This window comes from Mugil cephalus, chromosome 11 (genome assembly GCF_022458985.1).
Source record: "Mugil cephalus isolate CIBA_MC_2020 chromosome 11, CIBA_Mcephalus_1.1, whole genome shotgun sequence".
NCBI lineage: Eukaryota > Metazoa > Chordata > Actinopteri > Mugiliformes > Mugilidae > Mugil > Mugil cephalus.
The window spans coordinates 14,491,343-14,505,472 of NC_061780.1; the positions used below are offsets into that span (position 1 = coordinate 14,491,343).

At 42.1% G+C, this 14,130-nt stretch overlaps 1 long non-coding RNA gene across 1 annotated transcript in view; it reads left to right on the forward strand.

Moving 5' to 3' along the window:
- Nucleotides 1–939: 939 nt before the first annotated feature.
- LOC125016934 overlaps nucleotides 940–14,130 on the forward strand; it is a 105,795-nt gene continuing 92,604 nt past the window's right edge. The window contains exons 1-2 of the long non-coding RNA XR_007113793.1: nucleotides 940–1,049; nucleotides 2,548–2,929. This is a non-coding gene — a long non-coding RNA (uncharacterized LOC125016934). The remainder of the gene's footprint in view (nucleotides 1,050–2,547; nucleotides 2,930–14,130) is intronic.

The window sequence follows — 14,130 nt, forward strand, 5'->3', positions numbered from 1 at the left end:
AATTTAAGATAAAGGTTGTTACTAGCAGCAGGTGTATGCAAATAGCAGCCAGGGGCAAGCTGATGAATCAAATTAAGTTGAAAACAAACAACTTTTCTCATGCACATAGATTTAAAGAACACATTAAATATAAGTAGTAATACAGGGTTTAACCCAAATGTGTTGGATAAGGTCTAATTCTCATCTTTCATGTTTGTGGAAGATAACCAGGACTATTCTTGTTGTTGTTGTTGTTGTTTTTCTAAATCACACCCAGATCAACTTATAATATGTCTTTCCAGCTACGTTTTCACCTAGTAGCAGTGCCACCGACTCCTGCCACTGTTTGTATTTACATGCCACCACGTGCAGTACAAAAACAATGAGACCTTTTTCTTTTGTCTCTCCCTTTGTTCCCCTGCTACCGCCGTCCAGACACAATGCGGTCTCCAGGCGGTGCATCCAGGAAAGTTTCTGTGAGACGGCCTGCGCCTTGTGTGCACAAAAAACAAAAAAAACAAAAAACAAAACACCGACAACAAAAGACAAGATGGGGGAAAAATAGGAACGGAAGGATGAAGATGGTGTTTGTTTTAGTGGGCACCACAATGAGAGACAGACACAGAGAAAGAGATGTAAATAACCTGCACAGCAGCTATAATGAGGCGCCAATGAGTAAACAAATGACAGACGAGCATAAAGTATAAATGAATAAAATTGGTTAAAATACAGTAAATCAATTTGCCACTCCAGGTAGATAAATCAAGTAACTGATTTGGGAAGTTCGCGCGCATCGATAAATACGCTCAATAAACCATTAGATTTGGGCACCATGCTCCGCGTCCACAATCAGACGTATCCACAGTCCGATATTGTTGTAGGCATAGTTGTTTGACTTTGAGAGGGCGGGACTCTTTGGAAAGCGAAATGAACTAGGCGCGGCCAAAAGGAGCCCCATCCATCTATCACACGTGTAGACAAAGGGGGACTCCACAACACAAAGCTAGATGTGCCCTCTCAAACTTTTTTCCGCGACGCACGGCAAGGCGCGCAGAGGAAGCAGCCCCCAGGTGAGTTGGCTCCGGTCGGGATACTGGCTTTTCTTTCTCCCCCGCAGTGATTTTTGAATTTATTTCCAGTTAAAAGTTGCGGCTGTAGTTGGTGCGTCAGCGCTCAAACTTGAGCACAAAGCAGGAGGGGAGAGGGAGAGAGACATAGAGAAACAGAGGCAGCAGGGAGGGAGAGAGAGAGAGCGAGAGGAGCGGTCCCCTTTTCCTTTGTCTGATGCGGGGGAGAGAACTTGAGGGGATGCTCTGACACGCATCTCCAAAACGCACAGTAATACCCAACTTGTGCTATTTTGAATTAATTACACTGTGAGCTTTGGTGGAGGTGAGATGGAGTTTGTGTTGGTGCCGTATTTTTTTGTCTCCTGGGGATGTTGCGACACACAAGACAAAGCAACTGCCTGTCAGAAGTTTGCGGAGGAAAGGATCTTTTACGCACGCTACAGAAAGACAAAGTGACAAATATTGGCTCACAACTAGTTGGTAAATAGTTTTATCTCCTGCTGTAGTTTTATGGCACCGGTGTACCCGGTCTTGCGAAGTTGCCCCTGCACTATGGGAATTCAGCACAATGCAATCAGGTGTAAAGTCTCCAAGAAACAAAACGTGGACACAGATTTAAACTTTTTTGCACGAACAAGGGACGATGTTTGGACAGGGAAGGATGCCAAGAGACGAATCCAAAACGGGTTCGTGTTGTAGATCTTAAAGAAACTTGCTGTAGTTTATTGGAAACGGATCAACAGGTATAAGTCGCTGCAGCTTCTTTGTTACTGTAAAGGCTCCTTTGTTCTCAGTCCATACAAAGAAAAGCTGTAGAAAGGAGCGCAAATCCACCAGGAAACAACTTTGTTTTGAACTCGTACAATTAATTTCAACAGATAAAAATATTTTCATTTCATTTGGTTAGTCTTAATATTCCAAAGTGTTCATTAAGCGTGCATTTGCTTTCCCCCCCTTCCTTTAAGATATATTTAAACCGCCGAAACATCTCAACACAAATAGTTACTAACTTGAAGTGTTATATACAGTTTCATCTCGTGAAGTGATTATAACATAACGAATGAAGTTTAAAACGATTTTAAAAAACTTTATTCATCTTGTGAAGGTGTGGCCAAACAACTTGTTTGAATTTGCTGCATTCCACTGTACAGTAGCCCTACCCTTAAAGTTTCTATCAGGCAGCACAGAAGAGAATTTGCACCCCGGGGTTGAGTTTGTAATATAACACAAAATTAGTTTTACATTTTAGAAATGAAAAAGGAATTTCATTAAGTTTGTTTTCCAGTCTTTTTTTTTAAATATATATATAAACACCCACACGGCTCACTCATACCAACTTTTACAGAGCTTATTTACGCCTAAAGTTACTGGTGAGATGTTATTAGCATTTAAAATGTAATTTAACTTTATGTTTTGTTCAGTAGTAAAGAGTAGTAAAGTTTTCACTACGCTGCTCTCAGTCGTTTCTTTTTCTTGATTTCTCTCTTTTTGTCCTTAGGGTGGATTTCTATCACAGATTAACCAGCAAAGCTGTTCTTCCTGCATGAGGTTAAGGAAATAAAAATATGTGGAAATCACATGGACGATGTAGAGTCACCTATCGAGCAACTTTTCAGAAGAAGAGGAGGATTAAGAGACTGCAGTTTTTTTGAGAAGGTGAAGACTTATCACAGAAGGATTTGGACGTGTTCAAGCAGCAGCAGCAGCAGCAGCAGCGCCCGTCGGATTGTGTTTTAGGCACACTTGGAAATCTAAAACCCCCGGAGACACTTTGAGGATTATAAAAAATGCGCAATGTGCCTCTTTACAAGACACGTCCTGGGCCAGTCCTCGGGACCTCAGGATATTGCATCTCTGATCCTCCTGGGCCCTCTGCATGGGTACGTAATATTACTTTTTAGTGGGATGTGGCACTTGTTCGACCACTTGTTCACAATCCTGGTAGTGCTGTCTAGCCTGCACCACACTCACACACATACACCGCCGCATTCATTTCACTTTATCAGCTGAATTTTGTGTGACGTTGACTTGGGCCTGTACGGTCACACAGGCTATGATGTTGAGAATTCCCAAATACGCAGTGGTTCGGAGACCACTGTCTGTGATTATAAATGCAGAAGCATTGTCCTTGCCTGGGGTTTTGTTAACTGACAACACAACTTAGAGCACTTTTCGCACTTGTCATGCACTCGGAAACACACTTGTTGAGACACTTAGTCGATAAAACACCCAAAGCGCCTTTAATGAACATGCACAGTTTGTCAAGTTCACACCTGACCTCTAATCTTTACAACAAAATAGATGGACAAACTTTCATACGATCAAATGCAAATTTCTTATACAATATTAGACGCTGCTGCATCGAGTATCATTTTTGAAATATAGATGGCATGCAGGACCCCGAATACTATAACATGCGACATCATCATGTTTATGATGAGTTTATGTCATGAGTTTATGCTTCCACGTACATGACCTCGGTCATCCATTGCGATGATGAAAAAATGGTTGGGCGTAGTCCAAGAGTTCATGATCAGCTGCTTTGATTTGGGAACTGAATAACATTTGCATGAGCTGCAAGTACCCTGCAGCATGGTTTATCCAAGAGAGGAGTGCAACAGTCCCAGCACCTCACAGTAAAGACGGGTCTTTTGTGAAATACCTATTGTTGTTTCAGTTAATTCAGACGAGCCTTTTATAGTTAGAAGAGATTGACAAGACATTGTAAGTAACCTGTAATTCTACTATACTGAATGTAAGGGAGAGAGGGCAAGACTCAGCCCTTTCTCTCTCTTTGCAGCTCCTTATCAATGATGTCATTGAGAGCCAATGGGAGAATACTATGGTGCTTGTCAGCATCCAAGCTCCGCCCCCAGCCCCCTTTGTGCATGGCAGCCCACATGGTCCTGCAGCATCACATTTTCACCATGCTTTACTCTGCAGCAGAGAGAGACACAGAGAGGCAGAGATATGGAGATGTGGCTCTTGGCTGTGCACTCCGATGTTAATTTACCATGTCTGCCCAGAAATGAGTTGTATTTCACTGTAAGCGAACGGCATGCAAGGAACAACATGGGTAGCAAGGAAAAATGTCATTCTCTTTTTATTATTATTATTTTTTAATTAAAGATCAGCCAAAAATCAATGAGCCTTTGAAAGCTAAAATTTAAACAAGAATACAAGGAAGACTAAAAGCCAGCCAAGTAACACAGATGTTCTCTTTTTATATCGCATTTAATTAATGTTTGCTGAATTATCGCAAATTAGTGTTAGATTATGGGGGGAAAGACCTAATTATAATAAATAAATGATAAAGGATTAAATCAGCTCATAACAACATACCTGACGGGATCTAAGCCAAAGCTATTTACTAGTACTTGTTAATAGTTTTAAGACTGGTAGGTGGTTTATGCTTTTGCGTCAAATGGACAAAAAAGACAAAGCGCCATCAAGTGTTCGGATGTTACAGAGTCTGACAAGCGCACAAGTATAAATGGCTCGTACCGGCGCAGGCTACGTGCATAGGTTATGGGGTCAAGCACCTTACTGTGGAACCTAGTCACCATAACCTACATAGCCAACGCCAGTTCACGTTCCACTTCCTGCTTCACTGCAACGAAAAATTTCACTGAAAACCAGTCATACAAAAGTCTGTATCTCCAACCCTCCTCAGTTAACCTTACTGATTCCTCATTGAACCAAAACGATCAATTTGAAAATTGTCGAGATGGAGAAGCAGCTAGAAGTGGAAACAAAACTTAACCCGACTAGCAAAAAAAAGACACAGCGCCAACTAGCGTTCGGGTGGCGGTTTTACAGGGGGAGCCAGGCTGACGGGCGCACAAGTATAAATGGCTAGCACCAGTGCAGGCTGTGTAAGCTACGACGTCTGTGTCTCACAGTACTCTAAAAGAGCCTTGTGGGAGAGCAGCATTGACCTGCATCCTGCTGATTTAAGTGATCCTTGAAATGGCTGTATCAGTGGGAATCGAGGTCAGTCAACAATGTCACACGTACGTTGGGCACATATTGCTTAGTGGTAGAGTATAGGTGCTGATGAGTCATACATGTACAGTAAGTACAACATGGAGAGAGAATATGAGGAGAAACCCAGACATGCTGGGATCCTGACCCTCATCTCACCTTAAGAACCTAGATTTCACCTTATCTAATTTACTCTCAAGTGTTTTTTTTCTTGAACTGAATGACGTCTGTAGCATTTCTACAATCATTCATTAATTTTCTGTAATTGCTTGGCCTCTGGCGGGTCGTGGGGTTACTGAAGTCTATCCCAGCTACCACTGGGTGAGAGGCGGGGTACACACCCTGGACAGGTCGGCTGTCTATCGCAGGGCTTTTGTGCAATCAATTCAGCTTTTTATTTTATAATAAGTTTAGCTTTGGCTCTTTGATGTGTTGCTGGATCTGAAGACTAGGCTGCACTCATAGCCCTATCCCTGGTGCACACACACGTACTATTTACCTGCACAGTGTATTTACAAGTGAACTGATTCAAACCAGTACATAAACACTGAACTCATGAATAAAACAGAAACATCATGTTTGCCGGAACTAATCATGAAGACAGGCCCGGCACTGAGCTCTAAATTGACAATTCACTGGCATGAGCTCTCTTACCCCTAATCTTCCACTGTGTGCTTAATTACTTCGCTTATCAGCAGCGCTATTATCAAGTTTAGCGTGTTTTTTTGTCACATTTGCCATTTGGTGGACGCTTTGTGAGACCGTACGTTCTTTTGTATAGCTGCTGCAGTGGGAGTTGTGGGTCTGAACCTAATCCGATGAGTTACACAGGACAACATTAATACAGAAATCTTCCAGTTCTCTCTGAGTATCCATGCAAACTGGAATGCAATTTTTTATTACTAAATCTGTGACTCCGTAATATGCTGTCCATCTATATTTGCTTAATCTTAAACCCATTCTCTTGCTGGTGGAGTTTGACGGGAGCAACCTTTGGTTCAGCGACACCTATGCTACTGACGTCACATTACTAGAATGCACAGCATGTCCCTTATATTATACTGATGTTATGCAAAGTGTATCAGTCCAGAATACACCACTGGATGTAGAGTATAACTAATCACTTCCGTGAGCCTAATTCTCTCAGACATCCTCTGGTCAGCCTCCGGAAAGCTATCAAGTTTATTTTTTACCACTCACTGCATGCAGCTTGTGGGCACTTCAGTCCGTTGTCCCTCATAGAAATCACTATAATATATTTATAGTTTCTGGTTCATTGAACAACAAAATGACAGCAGATACTTGTTACGGTTCAATCTGTTCCTGAAAGCGTTCGACGGTTACACGCGCGGCCCCGTTGACCCGTCGCTGTGTATGTTTACACTATTGAAATTATGCTGTTTCTTCACTCTGTCATGTTTGATGCTCTGATACAAGCGCTGACAGATGGCCAAATAAATTTTGTGCTGGATCTTGAAAGCGTAACAGCCGCGAAAACAGATTTGTGTTATATAGTATGTGCCTTGACCAAAAAAAAAAAAACAACAAAACAACAACAACAAAAAAAGGCTGAATGGGACAGGACAAGAGGGACAAGGAAGTTGTCAAAAATTGCAGCAATAATAATCTCAGTTAATCCACACTCCTCTCCTCTTTCCACAATTTGAATTTAGGCTGATGCTCCTTTTGTGCACGTACAGGATACTACACTGTCGGTACAGTGCAGCGAATTGCAGTGCAGTAAAACATTAGGCCTACCGTTACTAATCGTGACGACAGTCCTAATTCTCCAAGCCACAGGCATTCTGTGGTCATCCTGTTGCAAACTATCAGAGCTTAGTTATACCATTCGGCGCCTGTAGCCTCGAGATAAGTCAACGTGCTCTGCTGGCATGCTAATACATACCAGTACTAGGGGACAGGAATAAATTATTTCTCTATGACTGCGCACAAGGCAGAGCGTTTGAAGGAGGTGAGGGAGAGACGGAGGGGGAACGTAGGGAGATGAAGCAGAATGAGGAGACGTCGGATGGGATGGGCAGGGCGGAAAGGAGGGAAAGAGAGAGAGAGGGAAAGACGGGAAACACAGCGATGCAGATTGAGAGGGAAAGGGAGATAGAAAGTGAGATGAAAAGGACAAGAATGATCCAGACAGCAGGCTTTAAAGGGCTTTTTATATCAGCCTTTCTTCCGTTTATAGTTGCTCTCTTACTGTGACTGTGGTGGGAAAAATAGTCATGAGTGGAGTGCTCATTTTCTTTTCAGCTGAGACATACACTATATAAGACAGATAACCGCCTTTTCCCAGATAGGTAACATTTAAAGCTACGAGCTCTGGAACTAGACTTTATTCCAGAAAGTAAAAGGCAGTACAGATGCGTTTCGCTGTTCTGACCCGAAAACCGCTCAGCCTGCTTCCGCAAATGTGACCTTTCGAGGGACTTTGCCCTAGTTTTAAATATCCAGCTCATGCAAGGGAGAAATAGCTGGCAGACGGCGTTAAACAAAATAAAAATAAAATCCCAGTGAAAACGCACTGGTGTAGCTTTTAGTGGAAAAGAAAATGGCACAGAGACAGCATGTAATAGCCACTTTAGATCTCTGAGAAGAAATTTGACAAGACTTTGTGATGTGGATTGTTTTTTTTTTTTCTTTTCTTTTTTTTGTGGCTATTTTAGGTTTGGGTTTAAATGTTAATGTCTTGTTTTGTGCCACGTCGTGTGCTTATGCTTGTATGCCGGCTGCACATTTGCCCTCTGGGATTTTAGTAAAATCAAAACCCAAACCGCACACTATTGCATGACAAATCAGTTGGAAAATACATAAAGGTAAGCGCCAAATCAAAATTCACCGGATGATAGCTTACATGGTGTGTCGCACAGCAGGTCTAACTATCTCTGAAGATATTGCTTTCTACTAATCTTTCGTCCTAGCCTAGGTACTGATACAGGGACCCGGATTCCAATAACAGCTTTAGCCAGTTGTCTGTCTGTCTATCACAGATCAACTTATTACCTCCATAAATGCACAGCATGTTGCCGTCTGGGGATGGACTGATAATCCCTCTAAAGACCGGGGTTTTATCAAAGCTAAATCTGCTCCACACACACACACAAGGACTGGCTTGCATCAGGAATACCCACACGGGAACACACAGACGCACATGTGGCGATAGACTGGCCTGATAAAAACGCAGACATATATGTAAAGACTGGGATTTTATCGCAGGCAAATCTGTTATTGTCTGGTAGTTATAGGATTACGAAGCAGTGACTTTAAAGACACAAACATACGGACGTGTCATTAGAGGATGAACACTTGCCTGCGTGCTGAAGGCACAGACTAGTAAGTTTAAATCAGCACTGGCACATGTTAATAATCTGACTGAGGTTTAATAATATGATAAAAACCCACGGATAGCAGCTTCTGTTTCATGCAATTTAGATTTGCTTTTTCCATTCCGAAGCCAGAGTAGCATTGTCCTAACACATAGAGATCTTCTCTAATCACCAACCACCGCAGGAGCATTTCTCTCTTTTGGGTTTAGTGGATAGTTTTAGAGCATTCAGTGAGCTTCTTTTAAATTCCTGAAAATCACGTTTGCCTGTTTGAAAATGTGAAGCCAAGATCAGCGACCCAACAAGTGTTGTGTTGATCCAGTCAGGTGTGGAAAATGTTCACGCTGTGCCCGAGTGAAGCGGGGAACTCGCTGTCAGGCGCTGTATTGAACAGTGTAATTGAAATGACACCTGTCTCAAGCTAATTGATCCGCGGCAGCGCCAGACTACAGTGAGCGAAGAGACGCTAGCCCTGAGCGCAAGGTTATAGAGAGAAAAGCTGCCGCTGATGGAGACCCAGCTTGCAGCCGGGCATGCCTGGTGTCCTGGAGTTGAACCGAGACTGGGCTGATGCTGTTTTCTCAGACTATCAACTTGAAGGAGGGCAAAGTCCACCATTAGTAAATGGTTGAAATGTCCTCACTGGTGGATACTCAGTCACTCTTCCTCCATATCCAGAGTGGGAGGATTACTATAGCTCCTTTGCTATGTAATGACAATGTAGCACCCATTTTTGGCCTTGATCAGTGGCCAGGAATTAAAGCAGAGCTTTACAAGCTTTACTTTTTTATATATGTTTGTGTAATATTCCTCTGCGCTTTGAAATACTGAATCGATAGTCTCCCCTTGACAAGTTTTCGGTGTGTTTCCGTAACTTGCGGTGTGCTCTATATGGTCGACACTTGTTGACACTTGTCAGACCACCGCCCGTGGTCAAACCACTGGCAGCTGGTTGAATGTGTTGAACTAGCAGTGTCGGTGAGAGACATCACTTGGGTTGACTGTTCGCCTTAGCAAACCAATGGCCAAGAAACAAAGTGACAAAAGTGAGCCTTTGCTACTCCTAGTTCTTCCAGACAACCCTTTAGAATCTAGACTACTGCCACTTGCTGGTATAATAAATGTACAGTATGTGATAACTGTCTTCAGTCTTTGCGCTTGTGGTCAAGTGCAACTTTTAGTTCCAAACATGGGTGACTTGAGGCATCGTTAGCCAACACTGCCAGTAGTTCTTGCATGTTAGCTTCAGTGTGGCCGGGCAAAGCAGTGCCGTACATCCTTGTAGGTTATGTGTAGTTTTTAAAGGCAGGGTAAGAGGTTTGCCTCCCTTTTCTCCTTCTACACATACAGTATCTACGGCGATGGTGCGTCACCTTTCCACATTCCCCTCGACAAAATACTCCTGCCAACCACGGAGTGATATTTCTGTAAATTACATAGCAACCTGCTATAATTGTCACAACAAACCTGAGCGCAAAATAAATCTTCTGCCAGCTATGTTTGCTAACTGAAAAATGAAACCCTTATATTCTGTTTGAAACTGACATCCTTTAATTTCCATGAGAACTTTTGACGGTAATTATTTCAAATATTTACTTTAGAGAACAAAAGAACTAAAAGAGATCACAGAAAAGTGGCAGTTTTTTTTTGTTTTGTTTTGTAGAGAGGAATCTACAGTGATGTAAAACTATAAAGGGATGCAATAAATGAGCACACAGCCCAAACCTGCTGACTTAGAAGTGTCACCTTATTGTTTAGATAACGGTTTCCAGTTATTTAATCATATTAAGCCCTTATTTTCTCTAATAGTTGGTGGTTTACTTGGGAACTTCAGATTGATTTAAGAACTATTTTTAGAGAGGGATTACAGGGGGATGTAGCATTGTTAAGCTGTCAGTTAGGTGTCATATTAGCTGTAAATAGCGTCTATTTTTTATTCCTTAAATAATAACTGTTTGATACTCTGAGCTGTGTACTCATCATTGTCGTGGCAGCAGCGTTCGAGCCGATCTGAAATGTTATCTTGTGTCGTCTTTTCTCTTCACCTCGTCGGGACCGTGTGCTGTCGTTGGCTAGTACTGAATCTGATCTGTTTTGATGGAGATATCTTTGAGCTTAGCTGGATGTGGCGTGATAAGTCAGATTATGTTCCGTAACACTAGCGAACTAGAGATATCAGACTTTAACCCGTACCAATCTCTGCCTTTCTGGGTTTAATGCATTTCTTTTTTCTCTTGTGCATGTACACAAGTCTAATTTCCAGGAACATACTTTTTTTTATTATTATTATTATCAAGATCACAGCAAAGGAGGAAGATCCCTGTGTCATCTGACTTGATGCTGTATCTGACCGGACAGATCACATGTTGACTGGTGACAGCAGCGACAAAACACACAGACTTCAACATGACGACTGGGCCTGGATTTGTTTGTATATATTTAAAATTAATTTTTAAATATATTCAGTATCTACAGTCAACCCAAGCGATCAGTTTTCTCTTTTATACATCCGCCAATTTGTTATCTTTCTACGAAGCTTATTTTTTAAAAAATGTTTTTTTTATATATATATTACACTCTATGATTGCATAATACCACGCTGTAAGATGAGTCTGAATTTATCATTGCCTCAGGCATCACTCATATACGGGAATCTGTGTGTGTGTGTGTGTGTGTGTGTGTGTGTGTGTGTGTGTGGACATGGCATTTACAGCACTGTGATGTGGACGTAGGAAGTTGTGTTTCACAAACAAATGCCATGACTGAAAGCCTTCCCGTAAGAGCATCCGCAGTGACACAGTTTTACAGTCCAGTCTGAGGCATAATCTGAGTGCCTGGAAATGGGCTGAATAAGCCGAGGTAAATGTCCCACTTTTAATAATGTAGTAGTGCCTAGGCGGAGAGAGCCTGTCCGATGGACACAGGTGGATACAAGCTTCCTGTAAAAACATACCACCACTCACAGCAGCTATGCAGGTTTTCATTTTATGTGAAACCACTTTCAAACAATGAGGACATTTGCTGGAATACATATGCAATATGTGTAATTTAGCATGTAGCAGGCTAACTTATTTCCACCTGCAGTTATCTCATACAAATGTGTGTTTATCCCATTTATATAGGGTCCAAAATCCATCTTGCTACTTTAATCTATGGCTTTATAGGTATATAAAAGATCCAGTGGAGAATAGGGGTTGACATATTTCTTTTCAGGTCTTTTAATTTGAGGTCAATGTGTAATCTTTGGTGGGAATGCGGCTGAATGAGGCTCAGTCGGGCCCAGCTGTTATTATTATGCATTTAATTACTGTGCGTCAGCGATTAGCTATTCTTTACCGTGGTGTGTTGCCAGGGCCAGGGCACAAGGTCAAATTCATAGTACTTGTAAATGTCCTTGCTGAATAAAATTAGATTCTGACTCAAACTATGTGTAGTGTGTGTGTGTGCGACTCGCTGACAGTCACTGGAATGATCACACACTTGCACTGCCAGCCCATACACTGAATTTGGCGTATAGCCCGTGGCAATGTTCGTAACACCTCAACTTGAGGCCACAGCTCTCGTTCAGACCAACCATCCAGTGCTGAATCACACGTGGAGACAAATTTCCTTTCAGACAAGGTCAAGGCTTCATCTTCAGCCGAGAACTGAGCTGAGCAAGCATGAGTCATGCGTTCAATTATGCATTAGCCTGTTACCCTGCGCTCTCTGACAAACGTCAAGTAGCATCCAGATAGCTGACACAGCCTAGACTTGCAAGTGACCGGTTGGAATATTATCCTTTCATGGAAATTAGAAAAAGAGTGCTTTAATCATGCAAAATTGAAACCCCAGCTGTTACATAAAACATTAACTGTTTTTCGTAATTGTGCAACTAGTTAACTCCTGCGCTAGATCCACAGTTACATTCAGGCTAACAACTTGTTAACAAGACACATTTTCTGTGTTTCCATATGAAAGCAGCCTTGTGTATAATGGCGGAACTGGTCTCGAGACTATAGGCATGTGTGAAGATGGCAACCGGCCCTCAAAAGTGAAGCCAAAACAAGTAGAGCTCCCCCTGGTGACTGGCTGCAATATAGGTTGTAAGCCAATCTGAAACACTAAAGGTATTACTATTACAATAACTTATTTTCATGAATGGTTTCTGTCATTTTAGGTAAGTAGTTAATATAATGTTGATGTTTGATATTCAAGCGTCAATTTTCTGTAGAAGCTTCATTATAGTTGGTTATTTGATGCTATACAAAGAGGATGTGACGTAATGGCGACCACCAGCTGCTATGTCAACTGCTCCTTAAAGTGGTGCCATGGGACCATGAGAGTAGTAAGAAAAAAATCCAACTTTTCCTAGTAACTGGTGGAGGTATTAATTAATATCAGTTAAAAAAACACATTGATTGACTCTGGTAGAAGTGTGGCCGGGTCATCGATATCGTGGCTCCGCTCTGTGGCGGCGCCTGTATCCCTGGGATATTAGTGTCAGTTTGGCCAGTGGAAGGACGTGGGGAAACATTATGTGGTCTACATCAAATTAAAAATGCTTGCAGGCCACTTAATTGTGCATCACAATGACTCATTTACTTTGATTACAAATGACCTGTCTTTGCAACTTCATACAACCTAGATGAACCTGACCGGCCTAGTTTCTAAAAAGAAATCCAGTATCTATTGAACATCCTTGCACATACAAAGTTAATCCTGGTGCATCACTTAGACTGCTTTACAGTTGGGTTTGGCAGATAATCCACTTGGAGCTGCAACAGCATTTCATGTGTATCGCTGATACATTTGAGAGCCTCTCTTCTTTCCTGCTGTTTGTTTGTTGTGTGTATGCCCATCTCTGTTCTGCTGTTGTCTGTGCTCACATGGACCGAAGCTACTTTACCAGCTACTTAGTAAGCTCTCTGATGTCCTCAGCTATGTGTGTGGTAATGAGAGCTGCTGACACAGTGAACTGTGGCCACTCAGACACAAAGATATTCAGTATGAAAGCATGCTGGCACAAGGACGCTTGCAAATAGGTGTTTTCTTCCCAACACTTTATCCTTTTATTTGACGGCTAATTTATTCCATTTCTCTTCCCCTGTTGTCTTCCCCTCCTCTTGGCCTCTGTATTTTTTCTCTCTGACTTAATTTTTTTTTTCTGCCCGATTTTCTCTATCACACGCAGACACACAGTGAGATGCTGCCTTGCCACAATAGACAGTGAGAGCACAGCGCCAGCCTCCTCTTCAGTTCACCACCAGTTCACTCGGCTCCACACTGACAGAAATGACGCTGGACAGAAATGCAAATTTGACAACGGCAGTGATGCCAGCCACTTCATGTTAACATTACTCCACAAAAACTTTAGGTACCCATTCGCATTCACTTGAAAGGGCAACTTTTCGACTTTTAGACAAGGGTTTGTATTATTCTTGTCTCATTGGAGCTCTGTCTGAGGCTGATAATGCGCTGTCACTTTGTGCGGGTTCATCTGTCCCCGCAGCTTCCAAAGAATCTAAAAATATTCTGTCAGACCTTGTGAAAGCAGGAAAAAAAATAAAAAATCTCATCTGATGAAAATACCACGCAAATGTCAGCCATAGCATCATTATTCTCTCCGAAACAAAGTGCATCCAGGGACGTACTCTGCATAAGTTTGATTAGTCACTTTCTAACGTCCTTGTAAAAACTATTAATCCCACATAAGCTGGAAAGTTCTGGTGCATTCACTTTTTGCAGTGTGGATGGTTGGTAATCTGGTTGGCTGACAG